Raw genomic sequence first — 24,836 nt, forward strand, 5'->3', positions numbered from 1 at the left:
CACAGCTTCTCGGGGTCTTTCCTGGCAGGCACAGTCTGTTGGCACCTCACTGAGCCTCTGCTCCGTGCCACAGTCAGCAGTCTGCTATTCCCTGCCTGCTGTTTAGGATTCAGTAATCTCCAATTTGTACAGTTATTTGCAGAAGAAAAAGTTTTACGATAATTTGGTAGAAACCCAAATATGAGGTGAAATACGAACCTTGGGACGCAAGAAGTTCAACTCAGAAAGTTAAGAGAGAGACAAGGAGAGAAATGCCAAGAGAAGACGTATCTATGAGACTCGAGAGCAGCAGACACTGTATGAAAGTAAAGTTTTCTGCATTTACAAACCTAAAGGTTTAAAATAATATAATTGTATGTAAATGCACTGAGGACATCTTGAATGAGGGCCAGAAGAATTGGTGTAAACTGCTATAAATCATTCCATATAAGCTCTGCATCCTCCTATCACACCATAACTTCATATCTCAACTTTCAGGACCGCTGTGGCAAATTTAAGTGTTATAATCTAATGAGGCGAGGTGAGGTAACTGCCTCAGGCGGCGCTATGCTGGGGGCGGCATTTTTACTGACCTAAGCCAAGCCAGACAAGCTTCGTGCGAACTGTCCTAGACTGGCTTAGCATTATGACAGGGGAAGAGAGCGCCGGCTTGGGGTGGCCCTGTGGATGCAGCGCTGCTTCATCACTCAATTATTGGCAGCTGCGCTGCTCCAGCGGCCAGCCCCTATCCTTAGCTCTCTACCTTGCTCTCCGCATCCTAACGCTGCCCTCCCCCTAGTGCTGGTGGTGTGTGTGTGCGTGCGTGCGTGCGTGCGTGCGTGCGTGCGTGCGTGCGTGCGTGCGTGCGCGCGCGCGGGGCGGGGCGGGGGGGCAAACTAGGCATTTGCCCAGAGGCCCGATACTTTCCCTAACATTAGGACTGGATGGGCAGGGGAGAAATCACTCGCAGATGCAGGGGCTGTCGATCCCTGCTTGGAAAAGTTTCCCTGCACTGAGCAGCTTCCTGTGCCGCCCCTCCCCCTCCTTCTCAGCTGGGAGTATGAGAGGAGAAGTCATGTGCGATTAGCTGCTCTCTTCACTGCCAGCCAGAGCTGTATGTTTCCTCCATGTCCTGCCAAATGTAAGTAGGGGTGTGTGTGTGTGTATATGTTGTATATGAATATATGTGTGTGAATAGATGGGTATATGTGTAGGTATAAAGAGCATATCAATGTCTGTCTATCTATCTATCTATCTATCTATCTATCTATCTATCTGTCTATCTGTGTGTCTGTCTATTCATCTGTATTCATGTCTACCATTATACATACTAGAATTGTATTTTATAATGTGATGTTTAGGCCCAGTTCACATCTGCGCTCAGGTTTCCGTTCGTGGAGTCTGTTTGGGGACCCCCAAACGAAAAACCTATACGCATTAAAAAGCAGTTACCTTCAGGAAACCCGCTGGCCCCATAGACTATAATGGGGTCCATGTGGCTTCTGCATGAAAAATGTGGAGAAAAAGGCGCTGCTTGTTGGACTTTTCTCTCCACATATTTCACGTGGCTAGGGGAACAGAATAGCCCAACTGCAGATGTGAATCGGGCTTCTATATATTGAGATGTTAAAGGGCCTCTATCATTTGAATAACGTGTTTTTAGATATTCATATGCCTGAATAGCCTTTAAAAGGCTATTCAGGTGATGCTATTCTTTTTTTTTTTTTTTTTTTTTTTTATAAACTCAACGGTTTTATTACATGCCAGTGAAACCAATATGTAAATGAGCCTGTCCGTGCACCCTGGGCATTCCTCCAAGCCTCTGTGCACCCCCCTGCGTCATACCTTCAAACCGCCCCCTCTTTAGCTTGCGTTCCGAAAGTTCCTCCTCCTCTCTCCCTGTAACCACCTCCAGCATCTCATCACCATTTCTTGTTTGCTCTCTTCCACTGTCCACAAGAAAATGGCACTTGGGCATGTGCAGTAGCGCTCAGAACGGAGCGTTACTGCGCATGCCTGACATTTGTCAGTGTACAGCAGTGATAATGATGATGGGGGGGGGGGGGATTGGGGTGCTGGGGAAGGGGGAGGGGGCTTTTGGATGTCTGTCTGACTTTTTTTTCCACGGTTAAAGAGGACCTTTCATGAGTTAGAGCACATGCGGATTTATATACCGCTGGAAAGCCGACAGTGCGCTGAATTCAGCACACTGTCGGCTTTCACGATCTGTGCCCCAGGTGAAGAGCTATCGTGCCGGTATCGTAGCTTTTCACCATCAGAAGGGCGTTCCTGACAGTCAGTCAGGTACGTCCTTCTCCACAACAGCGTCTATAGCGCTGTACTGTGAGACCGGGTAGGAACGCCTCCCCCAGTACTAGTCTATGGAGGAGCACTATCAGGAGGGGGTGTTCCTCAATTCAAGAAAGACATCGATATATTGGAGCAAGTCCAGAGAAGAGCAACCAAAATGGTGGAAGGTCTGCAAACCATGTCCTATGAGGAGCGGCTAAAAGAACTGGGATTGTTTAGTTTGCAGAAGAGAAGGCTGAGGGGAGATTTAATAGCAGTCTACAAATATCTGAAAGGTAGTCACAGTGCAGAGGGATCTACCCTATTCTCATTAGCACAAGGAAGTACAAGAAGCAATGGGATGAAACTAAAGGGAAAGAGATACAGATTAGACATTAGGAAAAACTTTCTGACAGTGAGGGTAGTGAGAGAGTGGAATAGGCTGCCACGGGAGGTGGTGGGCGCTGCATCAATGGAAATCTTCAAGCGGAATCTGGATAAACATATAGCTGGGATGATTTAGGAAGACCTGCACTCGCAGGGGGTTGGACCCGATGGCCCTTGAGGTCCCTTCCAACTGTACCATAAGAATGAGTACAATGCCCCCTTGTGGCACCAACAAAATATATGTGGATCATGCTGTGATTTAATGCTGAAAGAGAGGAGACAGAAATGTATAATTCTAAATCTTATAACCTGATAATAGTAAGCACTGATACAGTATAAAGAAAACCATCAACACTTGACATGCTAAAGAAAGGTATACTCAAATATGCATCAAATTACGTGTTTCTTTTTCTAGAGGTACAGTTTTAGAGACCCCTTCTTGGGTTTTGCTACTATTGTACTTTGTACAATCATAGTTTCATCATACCTCCCAAATTTCAAAGGATTGAAAGAGGTATATAATATGTGATGTGCATAGTGTGAATTTAGCCAAACCCACTTCCACTTTGACTCCTCCCATTCCCATCCATTTTTCTTTGTGCCCCACACTGTAAAACACCCCTAAAGTCACTCTGACATGGTATGCCCACACAGTGTAAAGTCCTCCTGCAGTAGACCCCACAGTACTATGTCCCTTTTCTGGTGCTCCCATTGTATCAAACAAACATAAGGGAAAACCAATACTCACCTTGCCACATTCCCCTGCTGCTCTTCTCTTTTAGATCCTGGAGGCTTCAGGGAGCAGCAGACTTCATGCAAGTGATATCAGTATATTGTTCTTACTGCTCCTGGACAGGAGCCAAATGGTGAAGAATGGAGCATACACCATTTTACTCAACTTATCTGAAAATCTCTAAACTGATTCCCACTGACCAGGACAACATCCAGAATCCAGGACTGTCCCGCTGAATCTGGGATGGTTGGAAGGTTTGGTCCTCATGATTATTGGTCTTTCCTTCTATTGTTTTGATAAAAAGAACAGCCTAGGGCAGGGGTGCCCAATACGTCGATCGCGATCTACTGGTCGATCGCAATGGACATACGGGTCGATCGCGGGATGCAGCCAGGGATCCCCGGTGTCTGCTTGTTCACAGCGCAGGCTGAGAGTCGACTCTCAACCTGCGCTGTGAACAAGGACTCCTCACACTTGCAGGCCAGGCAGCAGCAGCTCCGGGGGATGACGCGCTCCCCGCTCTTAGGGATGGAGGGGCCGGGGTGCTGCTTGTTCACAGCGCAGGCTGAGAGTCATCTACGGACACTGGCAGGCGGGGCTGCCGCAGCCCCAGCCTGCCAGTGTCCAGAGATAGCTCTCAGCCTGCACTGTGAACAAGCAGACAGCGGGGATCCCTGGGCGGCCACAGAACGCCACTGTCTCCTGCTCTCATGCTCCGTGCCGGCCCCGCCCACATACTCGGCCCCGCCCACAAGAAATGGGTAGTAGATCTTTTGGACTTGGGCATGTTATAAAGTAGCTCACATGTTGAAAAAGTGTGAGCTCCCCTGGCCTGGCTATAGCAAAAAAAGAAAATCTCTAAACCATTCTCAGCAACAAGGACTCCTATTCATCATCATCAGCATTGTACATAGACCAAAGAATCCACAGCCAGAAACAAAATAGGTTGCAATGCTAGGGCAGGATCATGGCCTGGCACTTCTGTAATCACTAGCACTGATGCCAGAAAGAACAATTGTGAAGAAGGCCTTCTACAGTCCACATGGTGGGTTAAAAGAGGTACTATATAGCCCCAAACTGGATCTGCCCTTCTCCTCACCCTTTCACCTTGTGCATTATGCATCCAATAACCAGAAAAGTACTCAAGACACCATGCTAGTTCTTGACTATTCTTTTAAATGAAATTCCATTTTGTATTGATATTTCTGTGACTGATGCAGGAATCATCCCTGAAAAGACATTTCATGAAATAGGTTTTACAAAATTCCATTATTCCTTCCTGAATGCACTCCCATCATGCTTCAGGACATATTTACACACATTTCAGAAGCTTTTTACACTAGGAGGAGCGTCCTTATCATTGCCTCCTGATGGGTGATGTACTTTGTATTATACTTATATATTGTATCATTTTCTGTAATGTTATAGTGACTTAAAGGCAATTGTTTTTATTTCCGAGGAGCTTACAATCTAATTTCTCTGGGGCGTATGTAGATCCTTTCTACATATGATGGCCTGATTATGATGCCCCCACTCCCCTGTGTTAATGCTGCATTGCAGCAATGCCATCCCCTGTGCCACCCGTGTACTTGTGTATTTCCTAATGTCTTCCAGCTGTGAAAAGTTGTATCTGCTATTACAGAAGGTTATGTAAAATCAGCTTTTTCCGTATTATTTAGGCGACGCCGCTGATCATCATCAGCCTTTGCTTCCATATATATTTGCTTCTCCTTGGGTGAGCAGAGGACAAGCAGTAATTACCGCCAAATTAAAATAGTATGAAATTTTAATGCCTGCAGACAATGCGGAGACGTCAACATTTGGAAACAGAGGTCAACGCAGACCTATTAAGGGAATGACTGAGCGAGTGTGAGGTGTTTCTGTAAAGAAAGGGCAAAGCTGAGTCTTCTTGGTAACAACTGCAAATTAATGAAACGGTGAAGATTGCCGAGCGCCGACGGCAGCGTCTGTTTTTTTTTCAGAGTAGAATAATACCAGACAGACTATTAGCAATATAACAAAATAGTTATGAGTCCATCCCTGACTTTCGCTACCTGTGAAGCACAAATAATGGCTGCTGCAAGCATCACGTGCGGCAAAACACTTACACATCAACCTTGCCCTGACGCCTAATAAGACGACATGTTTATTTATAAGACTCATTTACCCTGGAGCCAAGTCTCAGGGGAGAAGGAAGAAAAATGTATTTTATGAGTAAAATACATAGAAAATAATAATAAAAAAATCTACAAATTCACAGTTCTGACTGCAGGAAAATAGCAGCAAGACAGATCTGAGAACATAGAGGTTCCTCTGATTACAGGTGCTGGCTCCAAAGGCTGGAGAACTGGATGTTTAATGGAGGAGGTGGGGGGAGGTCTGCAGCTCTGGATACATCTTGGCTTTTCTTTGCGCTGCCAATGTGAATCTTATACACGGTAGGAGATGAAATTTGGCTGCTATTATGCAGCTTCTCACTGTGTTTCCTCAACACAAGTCACTCCCAAGAAAAGAACTCACTCTGAAGACTATTTTATAGTTCACATCTAGAATTAATCTCCACAGACAGTAGGTCGCTGTATACATATATTACATTACTTATCTTGCACTGATTCTGAGTTACATTCTGTATTATACTCTAGAGCTGAATTCACAATTCTGCCGGTGGAGTCACTGTGCACATACATTACTTATCCTGTACTGATCCTGTATTGTATTCCAGCTGGTGAAGTAACTGAGTACATGCATTTTATGTACATAATGGTACATAATAACAGGGGTGGGAATTTATTACATGAATCACTGTGTACGTATGCTACATTATTTATACTGCACCGTATTTATACTCTAGAGCTGCACTCACTATTCTGCTGGAGTAGTCACTGTTTTTATACACTACATTACTTCTGTACTGGAGAAGTATTATACTCCAGAGCTGTACTCACTATGCTACTTGTAGACACTGGGAACTTTTGTTACATTACTTATTCTATACTGAGCTGCACTTACTATTCCGTATAGTCAGTCATCTGTACAAAACCTGGGTATCTGTGAGTATTCTCCATTAGTGTTGCTCAGAGGCAGTGATATATCAGATCCGTCACGTCACTAAAAAAAAAGTAATGAATGGTAAAAATTTGGAACAATTGAAAAGTGTCAGGAGCCACCAGGATGTCAACCACATGTGACCAGGAGTCATCTGAATAGCTGATAACTAATTAAAGACATAGTAATTGATCTCTGTGAGAGTGCCCTCTGCTGGAAGCAAGTGCCATTATATTTGACATATGGGTGTATACTGTGTTGAGCTTCCCAAATATGTTCTTTAAATATTCACAAGAGCTTATCAAAAAGTCATTTCAATACAATGAAAGTAAAATTCTAACTGGATGGAAAACACATATTACCAGGGTTGTATCAAACATTTTGCTTACTTGCTGGTTTGTTTGTTTTTTTGGGGGGGTTTTGTTTTGTTTTTTTTGTTTTTTTTTTGGGGGGGGGTACCAAAGGAAGCATAAAATGTTTGATACAATTCCTTTACCTTCATATCAAACATCTCTAAAAGTTTTACCAATCACTAAAATATTGGCAATGCTGCACAGTTTAATGGGTGCTACATTATGACATCATACAACACACTGGTGGAATAGAGTAAGATGGCAGGCATAAGGCCAAAAGATGCTAAAAATAAGGGAGGAGTAAAAACACTCTCTGATGAATGTCTGTAACAGGCTGCTCTTCATTCAGTATATTGTCTCATATGGCTGCTGTGCTAGCCTTTCTCTTTTCTGATCAGAGGTCATGATGACTATGTAAGTTATTATTTGCTCTGATCGGACATCATCTTGATTTCCAGTTGTCTCTCTCTCATGCTGTCAATCCATAATGCCTCAGCATAGCATCACATGGACAACTAGAGACATTACTATTTGTGCCTGCTGTGGGATACTATGATTATTCTTCCTATGTTTGCCAAAATAATCTAAAAGGTTAGATTACCATCTTCTTCATCCCAAGTGTGAGAAGGAGCGTTATCGGAGGTTTTTCCTCCCAACCGTGGTCACGATGTACAATCAACATCAGGCTAAGCGAAGACCAGTCCACACAGAGAACTAAATGATCCTGGGTCCTTCTTTTTCTTCTTAGTTGCTATGAGTCCTAGTATCTTTTCTATCTGCTATGAGCTTGTATGTGTTCTTTCTTGTAATACATTACTGTATTATCCATGCTGCTGTAATACACTGAATTTCCCTATGGTGTGACTATTAAATGATTATCTTATTTTAGATCAGGGAGGCAAATATCCTGCATTATAACTGTGTGACAGTGGCCTGTCTAGTCATAAGCTGTAGGTATGATAACACTTTGTGTCCCCCTTGTATGGTACAGTACATGAGATTGGGTCTTCAGGAGTTAAGCACAAAAGGCCTATAAATCTTTAAGAATAAGATCAAATGGCCCAACTGAATGGAAAGATTTCATACATTTTCAGATATAAAGCAATAATTAAACAAGGTAATATTAGCTTATTTACCTATATTGGGGGCGATGATGTAAAACATGACCAGAATGGTATAATAATACTACTAATAATAATAATAATAATAATATACAAATGGATGACACCAACAGCTGAATATACAGTAGTTATGACAACTAGATATTATAGCGTCATATATACAATGTAAATAGCTACATAAGCAGACAGCAGTAATAGAGGATTACACTTTTGTTGCTGCCGTTCTCGCATTTGTGCTCGCATTATGCGTTAGTCTCCACCTGCTCGTACATTTTCCCCATTACTACGTTACATTTCTTTGCATCATAGATCCGGGTAATTTCAGTCAGCAGTTTATCCTTTCATTTCATTACATCTGCGCAGCTTATTTGATGGAGACCGTCCCCCACTTCACCCTTCACATATTTGCTTAGGGAGTAAAAAATAAACCCCAAGCCAGTAATAATAATTTCATGGGATTGTAAGTATTGCGCTAATGTGTCGGACTACTCTTAATTTGCATGGTTGCCACAGGCTAGAGCTGCCTCTGCTTGATCTCAGAATACATAAACAGCACCCATATTATTGTTGTTATTATTATTAGTAAATTCTACAATTTCTCTGGGTCACCGTGTTTCCTGCTAAAATAAAGTAGAACTTGGAATATATTAAATATGTGACAAACTGCTGCAGGTTAATTGGCTCCGTATTTCTGTGAGGTGAAGGATCTACACTAGGGATGGGGCAAGGGTTAAATTTCAGACAAACACAGGAGAGCAGGAAGAAGCGAGGAGAGGGAAGTCGGTGAAACCAGAGGATATTTAGCTGATATCTTATTACTTTGTATCTAGTCAGTATTTACGTTGATTTTTCTTGGCTTCCCTACTACGCAGTTCATATTAGTTCTAGATCTCCTGTAGTGGTGAAACTACCATAGATGTGGACCATACCACTGCTATAGGGCTTTATGCATGGAGGGGCATCTGGAGCATAATTATGTGACATAGAGAATTTTGCCCCCCCCCCCCCCCCCTCGCTTACCCCAGCATTAGGACCTAGGTTTAACTGCTACTTGTGTGTAATAATATACTGGTACCTGAGGCTAGAAGACCTTGTGTCTTATTGATGGTCCCAAAATCCAGAGCCATCATGTGCTCCATCTGTACTCCAGTTTCCTCCCACATGCCAAAAATACACTGAGAGGTAAATTGGCTTCCATTAAAAAAACTGACCCTTGTGGGTGTTGGGGATTAGCGCCTGTACGTCAGCCACTAACTCGCCTACTCCACAATGCTTCCTGCACCTTATGTCCCTTGGTATGAAAAGTACATTACAGGTTTGTCATTATCTAATACGGACATATTAATCTTCACTATATGAATGGGATGTACATTGCAAACCACATCTGATAACATAATTCAATGGAACAAACACAACCGCTACAAAGAAGAATTGTTATTTCTACTGCAGATTGGAAAATTTAGTATCAAGACAATAGAAAATCCAGAGACGAGTCTCAGGCTCACTCCCTGTCACCTTGAAGACGAGGGTCGCCGCCTGACATTGCACCAATCACCCTATAAGGCTGAGCGCCGCGCTTTGTGTGTCTGGGAATGTTTTATGAATCTAATTGAGCATAAGAATCAAGTTTCTCAGACAGACACAATTTATTTGGGAGGAGAGGGATGCAGCAGCAAGTTATTGATTCTGGAGAAATCTACACCTCGTGAAAAATTAAGCAGACATTTGGAGGGGATCAATACGATTATCTCCGCTGTTTTAAAACTGCTTAATCTGATCAAATACACATCTCCAGAGCAGAGCACGATCCCTGCAGCACACGACCAGGCACTTACTGCTCGCACTGCAAGCCATTGTCTCCCCGTACAAAGACAAAGCTTCTGTTATACATAGAAAAAGAGATCCAGAAACTGAATAAAGAGAATAACTTAGGGGGTATAATTGGTGTAGAAGTAACAGTCAAGCCTAATAGGGCCAAATGGCCACCCGGCCAGATATGAAGACACCAGAAGAAATGGTGGGGGCCTGGTACAGAATTTGCAATCTTAATGTCATGCCTCTGTAAACATATAGGGGCATAATTATTAAGACTAGTATTATATCTACTAGTCTTAATAAAGTCCCCAACAGGTGCAGGACATGGCAGATTTTTGAAGAGGTTCTGGCGCCTCATGAGTCAGTTGCATGTCTGTGCCACAGAATGAAAATCAGCGGAAGTTAGGAACTGGTGTAGATTTCATTATAACATATCTTGCATTATAACTATGGCCTGGTTCACATCTGTGTTTGGTAATCCGTTCAGGGAGTCCGCATAGGGACGGACTACCAAACTCACTGGCAAGTGGTGAGCTTCTGAACTATAATGGAACTATAATGGGATCCGTGTGCTTTCCGCATAGTCTCTGCACAGAACATACGGACAGAAAAGTACTTCATGATCTACTTTCCTGTCCGCATGACTCATGTGGAGACCACACGGAAAGCACATGGACCCCATTATAATCTATGGGGTCCATGTGCTTTCACTGCTCACCGCTTGCCAATGCATTCGGTAGTCCGTTTGGGGGCTCCCCATGCAGACTTTGCTGCAAGAAAGGACCTTGCACAAAATGTGGCCACAAAATCATTCTTCCATTCGAGAAAACTAGAATAGAGAGATTAATAAAATCCCCCCATAATATACAAATGCAGCAATCATTTTATAATATATGAACATGAACGTTTGTCCCTACTAAGAGAATGTACCCTAAAATAATCACATTACAGAGAGACCATTTGCAAGAGCAACATCCAAAGTGTGAATGCTATAAAGATATGGCTTCAGGTTATTTTGCTTATCATTGACAATGATAGCCGCCCTCAGATATATTGCAGGTGGTAATAATTGCTATTAGAGCGTTATGTTGCTGTATATTAATAGTTCTCATGATTATAATCTCCGTCAGTCACAGTCAGACGTGTGGACTGATCTATCATTATGACAAGTACAAAACTGCAGAGGAAGAAACACAAGAAAAAGGTCACTAAACTAATTCATGCAAAATTATGCGAATAACAAAAAAAAAAAAAAAAAAACTAATGAAAATTACATCTGATTTCTGTTGTGGAGATTAATGTAATAGTCAGACAAATGTAATAGTATATATTTGGGTGGGAGCTTATGGCTGCCGCTCCATGGACATGCCCCGCATTATGCCTCTGGCTATATATGTGAGTGATGGGCAAGTTGAAGGAAGTTTTAAGTAGGTAATGGGTGTATCCAGAAGTGTAACTTGAAGCTCCTGGGCCCCAATGCAAAATCCGTAATGGGTCCTCTACCTTCCTTGTGGAATTTAGAATAGTGATATACTTTAGAGGATATATATTTAGATGGCATAGTGGTCCCTGGAAACAGTATTATGCTCAATGGTGGCCCATACTGTACACAGTATGATGTCCTATAGAGGCTCCTGTACACAGTATTATGCCCCATAGTGGCCACTGCACACAGTATTATACCCCATAGTGGCCCTTGCACAGAGTATTATGCCCCATTGTGGGCCATCCATGAACAATTATTATACTTTGGGGTCTTTTCAGACCTCAGAGTAAAAAACCCTGTTACTTACCTCTTCCTGGCTTCGGCGCATTCCCTGCTGATGTATGATGCTGATGTATCATCTTCAATGATGGAAGAGATGTCACTTGAGCCGGGGCTAGCGTCGAGACGCATAAGGATGCAAGCCTACCCCAATTAACATCTGGGATGTCACACAAGAAGGCTTGAAGCCTTCCGGAGCCAGGAGAGGTAAGTAACACTGTTTATTATGTTAACTTCATCTCTCCTGAGCCTCTGATCATTCTACTCGGGAGTCTGAAAAGACACCAAGTATAATGATAGTGTTTATGGGGTCCACGGACAATCGGTCTGACTTACTGATCCTGGCTCCTGCTCACAGCGGTCTCTGCAAAAGGGTAAGCACCGGCTGCCATGAGCAGGAGTCAGGATCGATAAATAAATATCACCTGTCCAGGGCTCCGGGGATCTTCTGGCCTGTTTCTGAGGTCACACGCCCCAGACCTGCTGGGACACATGTGATTGATCCCACTGTTCACATGGGGCACACCGGTATAATGTCATCATCACATCCCTTGTGACCGCTGAGGTCCAATCATAGGCTCCAGCCATGACATCCGGAGCACAGGATCTCAGTGGCAAGACTGAGTGTATAAGTGTTAGTTATTTTTAATCACTTTCCCCGGGCTTCTACTTATTATATGGAGTCTGAGGGGATCCCAAAGTATAATAATAGCACCAACTCTGGGGAAAAGCGGCTCTTGGGAGATCAAAATATTCTGTGTGGACCACAGTGGGCATATAATACTCTATGGGGGCCATTGTGGAGCACATAATGCATAATGCTGTGTGGGGGGTCCGCTGTGGAGCGCATAATGCTGTGTAGGGGCCACTGTGGAGCATATAATGCTGTGCGGGGGGGTCCGCTGTGGAGCACATAATGCTGTGTAGGGGCCACTGTGGAGCATATAATGCTGTGTGGGGACCACTGTGAAGCGCATAATTCTGTGGGGGGGGGGGCCTGCTGTGGAGCGTATAATGCTGTATGGGGGCCACTGTGGAACGCATAATGCGCTGTGGAACATACATTGTTGTTTTGGGAGCTACTGTAGAGTGCATAATTCTGTCTGGGACCCGCTATGGAGCACATAACTCTGTCCCAGTATTGTTTACATCCAGCACTGCACTGCTCACTCAACATATTCTTAAAGTGATCCTATCTTTCAAACACATTTTTTTCTGAGTAACACGCCGGAATAGCCTTAAGAAAGACTATTCTTCTCCTACCTTTTGTTGTTTTCTCCGCACAGCCGTTCCGTAGGAATCCTGGTTTTTAACAGTATGCAAATGAGTTCTCTCGCACATTTGTATGATAGGATCCCTTTAATAGCTGCAGTATCTGAGTTATCACTGCAGTACCCATAACCGCCACTATCAAGAATTCGCTCTAGGAAAGGGGGTCTCGGACAAAAGTTTGCACCCAGGCCCAGAAGACTTTAGTTACGCTACTGCATGTGGAAGATATTGTGTGCAAGGCACTTGTGTTTTTTGTGGATTCAACACACTTTTAAAGACTGCCCCAGCAAGGAAAAGGCAGACTGCCACTTAATATTAATACATAATATTGTATACTATATATATAAATGCAACAGCATTTTATCTTTGGCATAGGATAGTTGGTTGCCCCTGAGTACACTATGATACAGAAGAAGTATGTGAACCTTTGCAGGATTGTCGTTAACTTGGGATTCTGTCCTTGAAATCTTCATCTAATGGAAATCAATGGAATTCAGATAAGGACTGTCTGAGGACTCTGAGTACGTGTTTTTTCTCACCTGCTCTCTATGAATGTTATACTTTTAACCCTTATTGAATCATATTTTTGTGACTCTAGTTATTCTTGTGGTCCCTTTAAATGCAGTTACGCATAGCTGACAAACAATGAATGTATTAACATGATCATTACCACAGGGAAGAAGCACAGAGGAGTTGTATCTGCAGCAATGTATTTCCCACCTACACTAAGTTCACAGTCATAGCAGCATAAAAATTACTCCTTAATGCAACATCTCAAGAAAAACCAAAGAAAATCCGCTGTTTATATCCAATTTACCCAGAAATGTTTCTCTGATAAATAATACTTAAAGCTGAAGTAAAATAATATCCCCAGGCATTGTTATTATAGAAGTCAAATCCCAGAATTCATTTCACAGTCATAGATGTGTCCTTATTGGCTTTAATATAAATCCCTGCGACTGGAACAAATGTAACACCTGCCACAACAGCAAGACAGAAGGGTTGTATCGTCACTGGAAGACGAAGTATGACAACTGGCGGCATCCCGATCTTCTATGAAATGACATGTGACAAGTGTACTGATATATTTATATTCTTTGTGCCAGGGTAATTAGTTCTAAGACAGATTCCTTAAAGGACCACTAAACGTAGAAACCAAGCAAATGCAAAAGAATAAATAGTTCCCTATGTGACGCCGCACAAAATCTCCTGGTTTTTCTTGTTCTTCTTTTCTCTTATAATTACAGAAATTAAAAATAAATTAGGAAAGCAATATATTTTTCTCTATAACAGCATCCATGTCCCCCCTCGCCCTCTCCCCAATAATGCTAGTGCACGTGACCCCGGAAGTATAGGAGGAAAGGGCAAGCTTTAGGTCGTGCACTTTTTGTTTATAAAGTCAACAAGGTAATTTTGTTGGAAGGAATCCTCCAAGTAACTGACAGTATGAAACAGATAACAAACAGTAGTACCACTAGTAGCAGAAGTAACATTTCCAGCAGCAGTATACCCAGGGATGAAGCTAGCCTCTCTGCTGTCTAAGACAAACCATAGAAAGGTAACCATCCCCCCCGACAAAAAAAGATACCAGACCGGCTGTTTCATTCGAAATCTCGCACATGCCCAGTAGCACTCCCTCCGGAGGTTGTTTAGATGACCTCACACATGCACAGAGCCCTTTGTTTTCCTGGCCAGAGTTTTCCCCCAGAAGGATACTTAACCCCTTAAGGACCAGGCCATTTTTTGGTTTCGCATTTTCGTTTTTCCCTCCTCACATTTCAAGAGCCATAACTTTTTCATTTTTCAGTTCACAGAGTCACATGATAGCTTATTGTTTGCGGGACAAATTGTACTTTGTAATGGCACCATTCAATATGCTGTGCAATGTACTGGGAAGCTGGAAAAAAATTCAGAATGAGGCGCAATTGGAGAAAAAATGCATTTGCGCCATTTTCTTATGGGTTTAATTTTTACAGCATTCACTGTTTGGTACAAATGACATGTTACCTGTGTTCTACGTGTCAGTACAAACGCGGTGATACCAAATTTATATAGTATTTGAAATTTTTTGATACTTTTAAAAAAATGATAAACTTTGCAAAATAGAAAAAAAAATTTGTGTCATCATGTTCTAACACCTGTAACTTTTTCATATTTCCATGTATGGAGCTGGTTGTGGTGTCTTTTTATGCGGGACAAGATGACGTTTCTATTGATATCATTTGGGGAAAGATCCGATGGTTTGATCACTTTTTATTCAATTTTTTATAGGAGGCAAAGTGTTGAAAAAAACGCTTTTTGGCTGTTTTTATTTTTTTTGCCGCTACGCCGTTCGCAGTACGGGATAAATGTTTTAATATTCTAATAGTTCAGGCATTTTGGAGCGCAAGGATACCTAATATGTTTATGTTTAATGTTCTTTAATTACTTTTATAGCTGATCTAGGGAAAGGGGGGTGATTTGAACTTTTATATTTTTTTTATTTTTTTAATACTTTTAAAAACTTTTTTTTTTCTTCTGTTACATTTATGATCAGACCCCTTAGGTACCTTGAAACCTAGGGAGTCTGATCGCTCATACTATTCACTGCAATACTACAGTATTGCAGTGAATAGGAAAATCGCAGCACTTCTATTAGACGATGCCTCTGGCATCGTCTAATAGATCTAGTGCAGAGACAAGCCTGGAAGCCTTCAATAGGCTTCCGGCTGTCATAGCAACCAATCACCGCCCTCTTGTGACGTTCAGGAGGGCGGCGATCGGCGGAAAATGGCGGCGCCCGTGCCGCCCGCGCCATTTACACACTGCGGTCACGTTTGACCGCAGTGTGTAAAGGGTTAACAGCAGCGATCGGCTCGGGCACCGACCACTGCTGTTAGTGGCAGGTCCTGGCTGTATTATACAGCCGGCATCTGCCGTGTATGGAGCGAGCTCAGCGTGTGAGCTCGCTCCATACATCCCCATGCGACCCATGACGTACAGTTACGTCAAGGGTCGCTAAGGGGTTAACAATTGGAATCTTACATTTGGAAGTGCATTTGTGGCCTTTTTTGCCCTTTTTTTTATGACGCAAGTCATAAATACAGTGTGAAAAGATCTCCATGTAGGCAATGCCCAGGGGCGTAACTTGAGGGGGTGCAGAGGGTACAGTTGCATCGGGGTCTAGGAGCGCTATTTTGCGCCGCGTGTACAGTACCAGCTCCCATTGAAAACAATGGGAGCGTATACGGCCCGCAAATCCTCCCGCGGTGTCTACATACCAAATGACGAGCTAGAATACTCCGTGTGAACCCGGCCTTAGAACCGGTAATCATTACTATCAAGAATTTGTTGTAAGGATGAGGTAGGGGGCCCCAGACAAAAGATTGCACCGAGGCTCACAAGACTTTAGTTACGCTGCTGGTATTGCCCCCTTTTCACATCAAAAAATTAAAGTGGTGAGGGCAGCGTAACATCTGGAAAAAAAAAAGGTGCAAATGCTTCATAAATGAAGTGCGGGCTACAAAAAAGGCACAATTTATGCCACAAAAAGGCAAAAACAGCTTAATAAATGTGCCCCAATAAATATTGGGCACATGAAATGATAAACTCAGCTTCTCCACACTTTTGGGTTTCACAGCAGTGTTGTACTGTCTGTTTTGTACTGTCTGTCTTTCCTGCGGGGGCTGTAAAATTAATGGCGTCATAAGTCCGTGTAGATTTAGAGTGACCTGGTCTTAAAGGTGCCGCTCGATCATCTACATTGTTACATTAATTATTTACTAAACGCCCTTCCATTATTGGTTGTATTGACTTCATTCCCCCACAATTACTTAGTTAATTTCCACCACAATTGCAGCATCAATCTTTACCATGAGGCTCTCTGCTCACTTCTCTCTGCAGCTGATGCTTCATCTAAATTCAATAAGCAATGAGAAAGACCGATTTCTCTTATACATTCTAACTTTAGAAACATTTGAGATTTTACAACATAAATGCTTTGTTACAGTTGTATTGTGTCTAGATAATCATCTATATACTAAGCTGTCTCAACTCCAGATTGCTACATTTTACTTGTACTGATACATTGTAACAAACTATCAAGACAGGAAAAGACTGGATAAAATTGTAATAGAACCGTAGCTGTGAGACATGTTAGGAATATTTACACTACCATTATAAATGTCTGTTGCTCTCATCCATCATAGGACAGGAGTGCATATGGAGACACCCCTGTTTGCTTCTGTTCCCATGCACTCTAATGTACCAACCATGATAGAAGTTTTCTTCTGTCATGTTTGATTACTTTGGTCATGCAAATAAGACTGAAAAGTAAACAAAAATGACAGAAGAAAGCTTCCCATGACAGAAGAGAGCATCACACATTTATAACGCTAGTGTGAACGTACCCTTATTTCATTATTATGCATCTATGAATAGAACTGTTACCATTACAGCTGGGAATAAAACGTAACACAATTTCTATCAGCTCCTTACTGCAGCTCCTGTATTCTTTCTAGTGACGTAATACAGGCTGCTGTAAAAAGTGCCAGTACTCACTCCTAGTGGGCTGCTGCAGGGAGTATGATTTCCCCTTTACTGTCATATTACCCAGATCTCCACCACATTCCCTAATACAATGTTTAATATGGCTCCAAGGCTTGTGTCAATGAGGTAACAAGCAGTGGCGTATCTAGGAATGGCGGGGCCCCGTAGTGAACTTTTGACATGGGCCCCACCCCCAAGACCCCGACCGACATCCCCCCCTCATGATTAGGCCCCATAGTGGCCCTTGCACACAGTATTATGCCCCATAATGGCCCCTGTACACACAGCATGATGCCCCTAAGTGGCCCCTGCACTCACAGTATTATGATCCCATAGTGACCCCTGTACACAGTATTATGCCCTATAATGGCCCCTGTACACACAGCATGATGCCCCTAAGTGGCACCTGCACACACAGTATTATGACCCATAGTGGCGCCTGCAACACACAGTATTATGCCCCATAGTGGCCCCCGCACACAGTATTATCCCCCGTAGTAACCCCTGTACACAGTATTATGCCCCATAATGGCCCCTGTACACACAGTATTATGCCCCATAGTGGCCCCCGCACACAGTATTATGCCCCATAGTGGCCCCTGCACACACAATATTATGACTCCATAGTGGCCCCTGCACACACAGTATTATGCCCCATAGTGGCCCCTGCACACACAATATTATGACTCCATAGTGGCCCCTGCACACACAGTATTATGCCCCATGGTGGCCCCTGCACACACTATTATGTCCCAGTGTGGACACCCATGAGCAATTATTATACTCTGGGGTCTTTTCAGACCGCAGAGTATAATAAGGGGGGATACAAACATAAAAAAATACTGTTACTTACTTATCCCCGCCTCCGCTGAACTCCTTGTTGATGTCGGCCATCTTCAATGACACACAGGACGTCACATGATTCGGGTCTGCTTCATAACACATTTGAACACAGGCCCTGGTCGTGTGACATCAGGAACATCACACTAGTAGGCATGAAGCCTGCCCGGAGCCAGGTGAGGTAAGTAAATGGGGCCCGTTAACGGCCTATTAACAAAAAAAAAAAAAAAACGCAGTGGTAGCAGCTATTGCTGAGGCTCTTAATGTCCTGGGCCCTGTAGCAGCCGCTACCGCTGCTACCCCGGTAGTTATGCCACTGGTAACAAGGTTGCAACCACTAACTAAGTGTTGCTTAGCTTCCCCTATTCACTACATTGTGTTTCTGCTGCCACATTTCAGGGCCATCCGCACTACTGATAATACAAGAAGCAGGTCACAGCTTCCCACTGACTTCATGTCCTTATAAAACTAACAGGTGCCAGCAGGTGTCACGGGCTTCTTATTGCTGACTGTTATTGTAGACTGGAGCAGGCGATGGTAATTAACCCTATACTGGTTAATTCTCTGCATTCTCAGCTCTACCCTGAGCTTAGCTCAGGTACAACAAGAACATCCATGTTCAAATCTATCGGAAAAAAAAGTCACCAGCAGACTAATTACCATTGTTGATGGCGTATGATGAGGCGCTGTAATCAGACCACAGAGAGTCAGCTCATTCCAATGGATTTCGATCTCTGGTTTCATTCGGCTAGCACTCACTAATGGAAATTGCATTTAAATGTTAACAAATGCAAGATCCCCGGGGTGAGGAATAATGAAAACAAGCTGAAAATGAGGATGAACTTTCTGTTACTGCAACAATTGGACTGTATCTTCCCCACAGAAAGTTTACTTTACTCTAGGATCCAATGTTGTAAACACACTGACTAGGAAAGGGGGCATTGTGGGAAAGGATGCTGGCTGATAAGAATGAAACCATTGACATCAACTGTAGACCTTTTCTATGTCAATAAGTGAGATGGTAGACTGTTGGATCAATCCTCATAATTCTAATATTCAGGAATTTGTATAATATTAATATCCCTAAATAATGTATAACACCTAGTATTTCTCCATCCCAACGGTCAATGTTTTCAATTTGGCACCTTGTGACAGTTTCTAACCATAACCCCAGCATATCCATGTTATATAGAATGCCTCAAAATACATGGGTTCTGTAAAACTAGATAATCATGTTCTGGGTCCAGCCAAGTAAGCACAAGACCCAGTGCAATGGTGACTGGACAAATGGTTGGTGAAACTTAAGGTTCATCAGATAACATGGATAACTAAGTGTTTTTGCTAAAATCCATTGACCTACCCCATGGTATTGTTCAATTTTGGTGATTGGTAGGGATGAGCGAACTTCTTAACATTCATTTTTTTTCTGGTCAAACAAAAACTTAAATTTGCTTAAAACATAGTGCATGACAATGGCGGGGCTCCTAGGAACTTATCTATATAATTTCTACTTTTCTAAGGCAAATATAGCTGAAGTTATGACAAAGTGACAGTGACATGTACATCTATGAAAAAAATGAATAGTAAGCAGTAGATACAAACTGTAACGCTGTATACAATGGACACATATTCATAACCATACATTGTGCTGCCATTAGCTTTTATGCACTTAAAACACTCCAAAAATACCCTTTCTTCTGGGAAGGGTGCTTGCCCATGGCTTTTTAGATACACATTGTGGTTATATTACAAAAAGCAAATGGTTTATAGGGAAATTAAAGGGGTTGCCCCACCTCAAGGATCCTATCTATACTGGTAGCTTATGTAAATTGAAGACTTTTCCTAAATATATTGCTTTAGAAATTCTGCTCTGTTCTCCTGTTATGTGACCTTATTACTTCCATTGTTTACACTGTGTTGCTATAACTATGGACCTGGGAGACAGGACAAATGTCACTTACTAAGTAAGTTCAGCTAATTGCAAGTTGCTGATAAAGGTCTGGTATCTCTCTATGTAAACATAGTCGAATTGTGGTTTCCCCTGAAACGAGCATTTTTTCCCCATAGACTATAATGGGATTTGATATTCGGTCGAATAGTCAAATATTGAGGGGCTACTCGAAACGAATATTGAATATCGAATATTTCACTACTCGCTCATCTCTAGTGCAGACAGCAAGCCCATTCATGTCCTCCTGCATATGCAGTTTTATACACCATTAGAAAACCGTGCACTGAGTTCAGCGTACTGTCGGCTTTTCCGTTATGTACCCCAGGGATGGAAATATTGGCACCAATCGCTTCACACTGTCAGAAGGGAGTTCCTGACAGTCAAGTGTCATCGTCCGAAGAGACCCCAGAATATTATACTGTATAGTGGGTGACAAACCAAAAAAGTTTTGGGTTCGGGTTGAGCAAAAAATTGTGTAAAATTTGGGTCAAGTCCGAACCAGTTCTCTCATCACCAAAATAACCAATATTGAGGAAACCACTCAAAATTTATCACACAAATATTCACAAGCACTGCCTGGCAGTTTAGCTTTGGACTGAACTTGTTCAGTTCAAATTGGAACTCCTATTATTATACACTGGGGTCCAGCACACAAAAAGCTGAGGCCTAGAGAAGGTGTATAAACATAACAAACAGTCATACCTCTCCTGGACTCAGTTGTGGTATCCTCTGTGCATCTCCATCTTCTTTGGGCCCCTTTTGGCCTACTAAATGGGGGGAACCACTGAGACCTATAATGGGCTTTAGTGGTCAAGTGGGGCACACTATCATCATGAAACTTGTGGCAAAAGCCACATGACCTCTGAGGCCCAATCACAAAAGGACAGAAGAAGCCCAGAAGAAAATGAACAGACACTTTGACTATTTGTTATGTTTACTCATTTCCCCTGGTTCTCAACTTATTATTCTCTGAAAGACCCCCCAGGTATATTAGTGGTTCATGGGTGGCAAACCCCAAAAATTTGAGGTTTGGCCAAATCTGAAATTTAATGAAAAAAATTAACCAAAGCAGTTTACTTATCCCTAAAAACAATTGAAAGGATAAAATCTCAAAATGTTTTTTTTTTTAAACAATATATTACAAAACATATTATTAACATTATTACTGATAACCAGATGTCTTCTTCATTTGTGATGTAGCTGAGCCGGATTCTCTATGCTTTGTGTGCTGTGGTTGATGCTATGATTGTATTTCTATTTTATTCTCAATTCTCGATGTTCAGGAGATGAATCCGTTCAGATCCAGCAATCATTGGAGAGTGGTAGGAGCACACAGCTATTCATCATCCACAGAGAAGTCCGTGTCTGCACTTCACAAGGGATAAACCTTAAGAAAAGTTTATGTTAAATCCATTTAGAAAACTGAAGTGAAGATGGTAACTTTTTAATCTTCCTCAGTCGCCGGGGACCCGCTGTTGGCTCCATCACATTACGGTTTCTGTTCACGCCATGCAATGTCCACACAGTCACACGTCTGTTATTACCTTATACTCCGAATGTAAACTGAGAATTAATACCTATCAAACAAGCGGCCCAACATCATTAACAAGGCCAGAGTCAGCGTGTCACCACAAGCTTATTATCGCTCACAGTCAAGGGGCTTAAATGTGCAGGAACAAAATAACCCCTGTCACCGAACCTGAAATTATAATCCAAGGGAGAGTCCATCTATCAACATTTTACAGCATAAACTCACATAGAATGCTGAGTGACTGTGCAAATACATTGCATCACCTATCATTTATTGATCCTAAATTGCATCATGTCACCTGCTCCAGTCACATCCAGAGCTGCAGTCATAATTCTACAGTTATATCTGTTTTCTACTCCAGCGACATCCAGAGCTGCAGTCACATACAAGCAGTTAAAGTATGTCTCATACAGCAGCCATATCCAGAAAAGCAGACATGATACTGCTGTTACAACAAGTCTAATAAACTAGAGAAAACTTAAAGGGTGAATCATAGGTATATTAAATTATAATCTATTCCAATATAATATTATTACAGGTAAAGAAAAAAAGACAAAAAAATAATGAAAACAGAGTAAAACTAGGCTAATAATAATAATGGTCCAAGGTATGACAAAGTGAATAATTTGGTGTGTGGTGAAGATAAAAATTAATAAAGTATATTGAAGATAAAAGTACAAAATACTGTAGGTTACATATCATATTGGTAGGAAGAAAATATACTAAGAGTCTAAATGAGGGTAATTCTTTTAAAGCTGCTTTCACATGGAGTAATGCACCGCTCATTCTGACACATCAACACGTGTCAGAGTGAGCGCTGTAAAACAGAATCCCATTGACTTCAATGGGTGCGGTCTTATGCGCGCTACACATTGAAATCAATGGGTTAAAAAGCCTCCCATTGATTTAAATGTGTAGCGCGCGTAAGACGGCACCCATTGAAGTCAATGGGATTCTGTTTTACAGCACTCACTCTGACACATGTTTACGTGTCAGAATGAGCATCGTGTTACTCCATCTGAAAGCAGCCTAACTCTAAATTTACATCTGGGTTGGGTGTCCATCTGGTGCACATCTATCATAAATCAATAGGTGAAAAAGTGCTGAAAGACCAAGTTTTTTGTTCACCAATATAGACACCTAACAGAACTGATCTGTTTTGACCCGCGTTTTCCATTATTCTAGTCCCCTGATGGAAGAACATGAGCACATTGGTGATGTGAACGCACCGTCACTTCTATGGATGGTGGGGAGGGAGCTTTCCTGTGATTTATGACAGCAGTTCATTTTGAATGCCAGTCTTCATTTCCCTTGCACCATTGAAGGGAGCGCCTCTTTGCCAGCCTGTGCGCCAGCATTTAAATCTGGCATAAGTAAACTGATATCAATGATCAAAAATCTGGTGGATCCAATGACTCCTCCTACACCATGTCCCCTTCCAGGAAAATAGCTAGGGTTGTGCAAAAGTTTGCAACTTTTTCATGCATTATACACCAGGAAACTGCTGTACAAAGCCTGATAAATCTCCCCCAATTTCCTAATTCTGGTTACTTAAAATATTCAAGTGAGATACTTGTTTTACAAGATGAAATATGTTGGTTCAAAAGTTCTGCATTGCTGGATAGAATCACCATATATGAAATGAAGAACCAAAATTTGATCAGTTGAAAAAATCAAAATAGCCGAACCAGTTTTTCTTGGTTGCCTTAAAAAATTTGATAAAAAGCAATGAAAACATCAGACATTCCCCAAAATGGTATGAATAAAAAGTACATCTGGCCCCACAAAAAAAGATTCCCTATGCAGCCCTGTACACAGAAATAGCAGAATGTGAGAATATGGCAACTTTTTTCAAAGTTTTTGATTCATTTTTTAAGGTGTTAAAGTGTAAATATATATATATATATATATATATATATATATATATATATATATATATATATATATATATATATATATATATATGGATGGTACCCCTTTTTTTTCAGATTTCCAGTATACTGCACACCATACTGAATGGTACCACTAAGAAGTGCTATTTGTCCCACAAAAGTTAAGCCCTCATACTCTTCTGTGAATGGAAAAATAAGAAAGTTATGACTTTTGGGGCATAAGAAATGAAAATCAAAAAATGGCTGTGGCAGTAAGGGGTTAATATAAAAACGTAATATAAAAACAGGTCATTTTAACAATGAGAATGCCCTTATATATCACCAATCTTCCATATTTAACTCTGGATGATAATTAATATAAAATCTGAACAGTACGTCCATTAATGAAAATCACCTAAATTGGCTTGTGAAGATAGTAGGCTTTTCATGCTTAGAAACCTAATGATAGAGTATATTACAATGCTTAGTGTAGAGTATATTTGAATGATAAGAGGTTTTTGGAAAACTGATGTCTCTACGTTCACCCAGAGATTAGTTTGGTTTCTGCACCTATTTGTCACATCACCACTTAGTGCTAATATTTTTGCAGATGAAGAGCTCTCATTTCCTCCCATTCTCTATGGCTCCACGAGACATCGGCTCTAATTCTAGTTTATTCTCTGCCCATATATCATTTAGTAGTAACCTCTGTAGGCGGAAAAGAGTTATATACTGATATAATGAAGCATGAAAAGATGTTTTGTGTTCATTCTTCAGGCCCATGAATAAAGGGTGTGGGCATTGTTCTAAGTAATATAGACACTTGGGTAAGAATTATCGATTTTGTTTAAGAGTTAGGTAGAATGAGGGAGATGAAAGTATGCTCACTGATAGAAAAGTAACACACCTAGAAGGATTTGTAGGAATCAAAAAAACTTTCCATTTGTAATTGAATATACTATTAGAACAAGATAAGGATAAGTTTATTGAGAAAACTGTACAATTGAAAGGAGGATCTAGCACCCTGTTGGGCTGCCTCTAACCTGAATGCAAAATAAGATACAGTTGGGCATGCCGGGTTTGTATGGTATCTTGTGGCACATTTGCCCACAGATGTAGCAGCTTGGCCTGTAGTTACTTTACACTTGGAAGTTAGCAAAGTTGGTGTTCTATCTGTTACCAAAAATGCTCAATTGACATTAAATATGGCACCCAAGCAAGCCAAGGAAGTGTTGCAATCTGGTAGAGATATTCCTGGGAAAACATTGCCTGTGTGTGAGCGAGCATTATCCTGTTGAAAGATGCTACATGGTATCCCATCGACGAGGGACAATATAACTTAGCTGTAAATGTCCCA

Source organism: Leptodactylus fuscus, chromosome 7 (assembly GCF_031893055.1).
Source record: "Leptodactylus fuscus isolate aLepFus1 chromosome 7, aLepFus1.hap2, whole genome shotgun sequence".
Taxonomy (NCBI): domain Eukaryota; kingdom Metazoa; phylum Chordata; class Amphibia; order Anura; family Leptodactylidae; genus Leptodactylus; species Leptodactylus fuscus.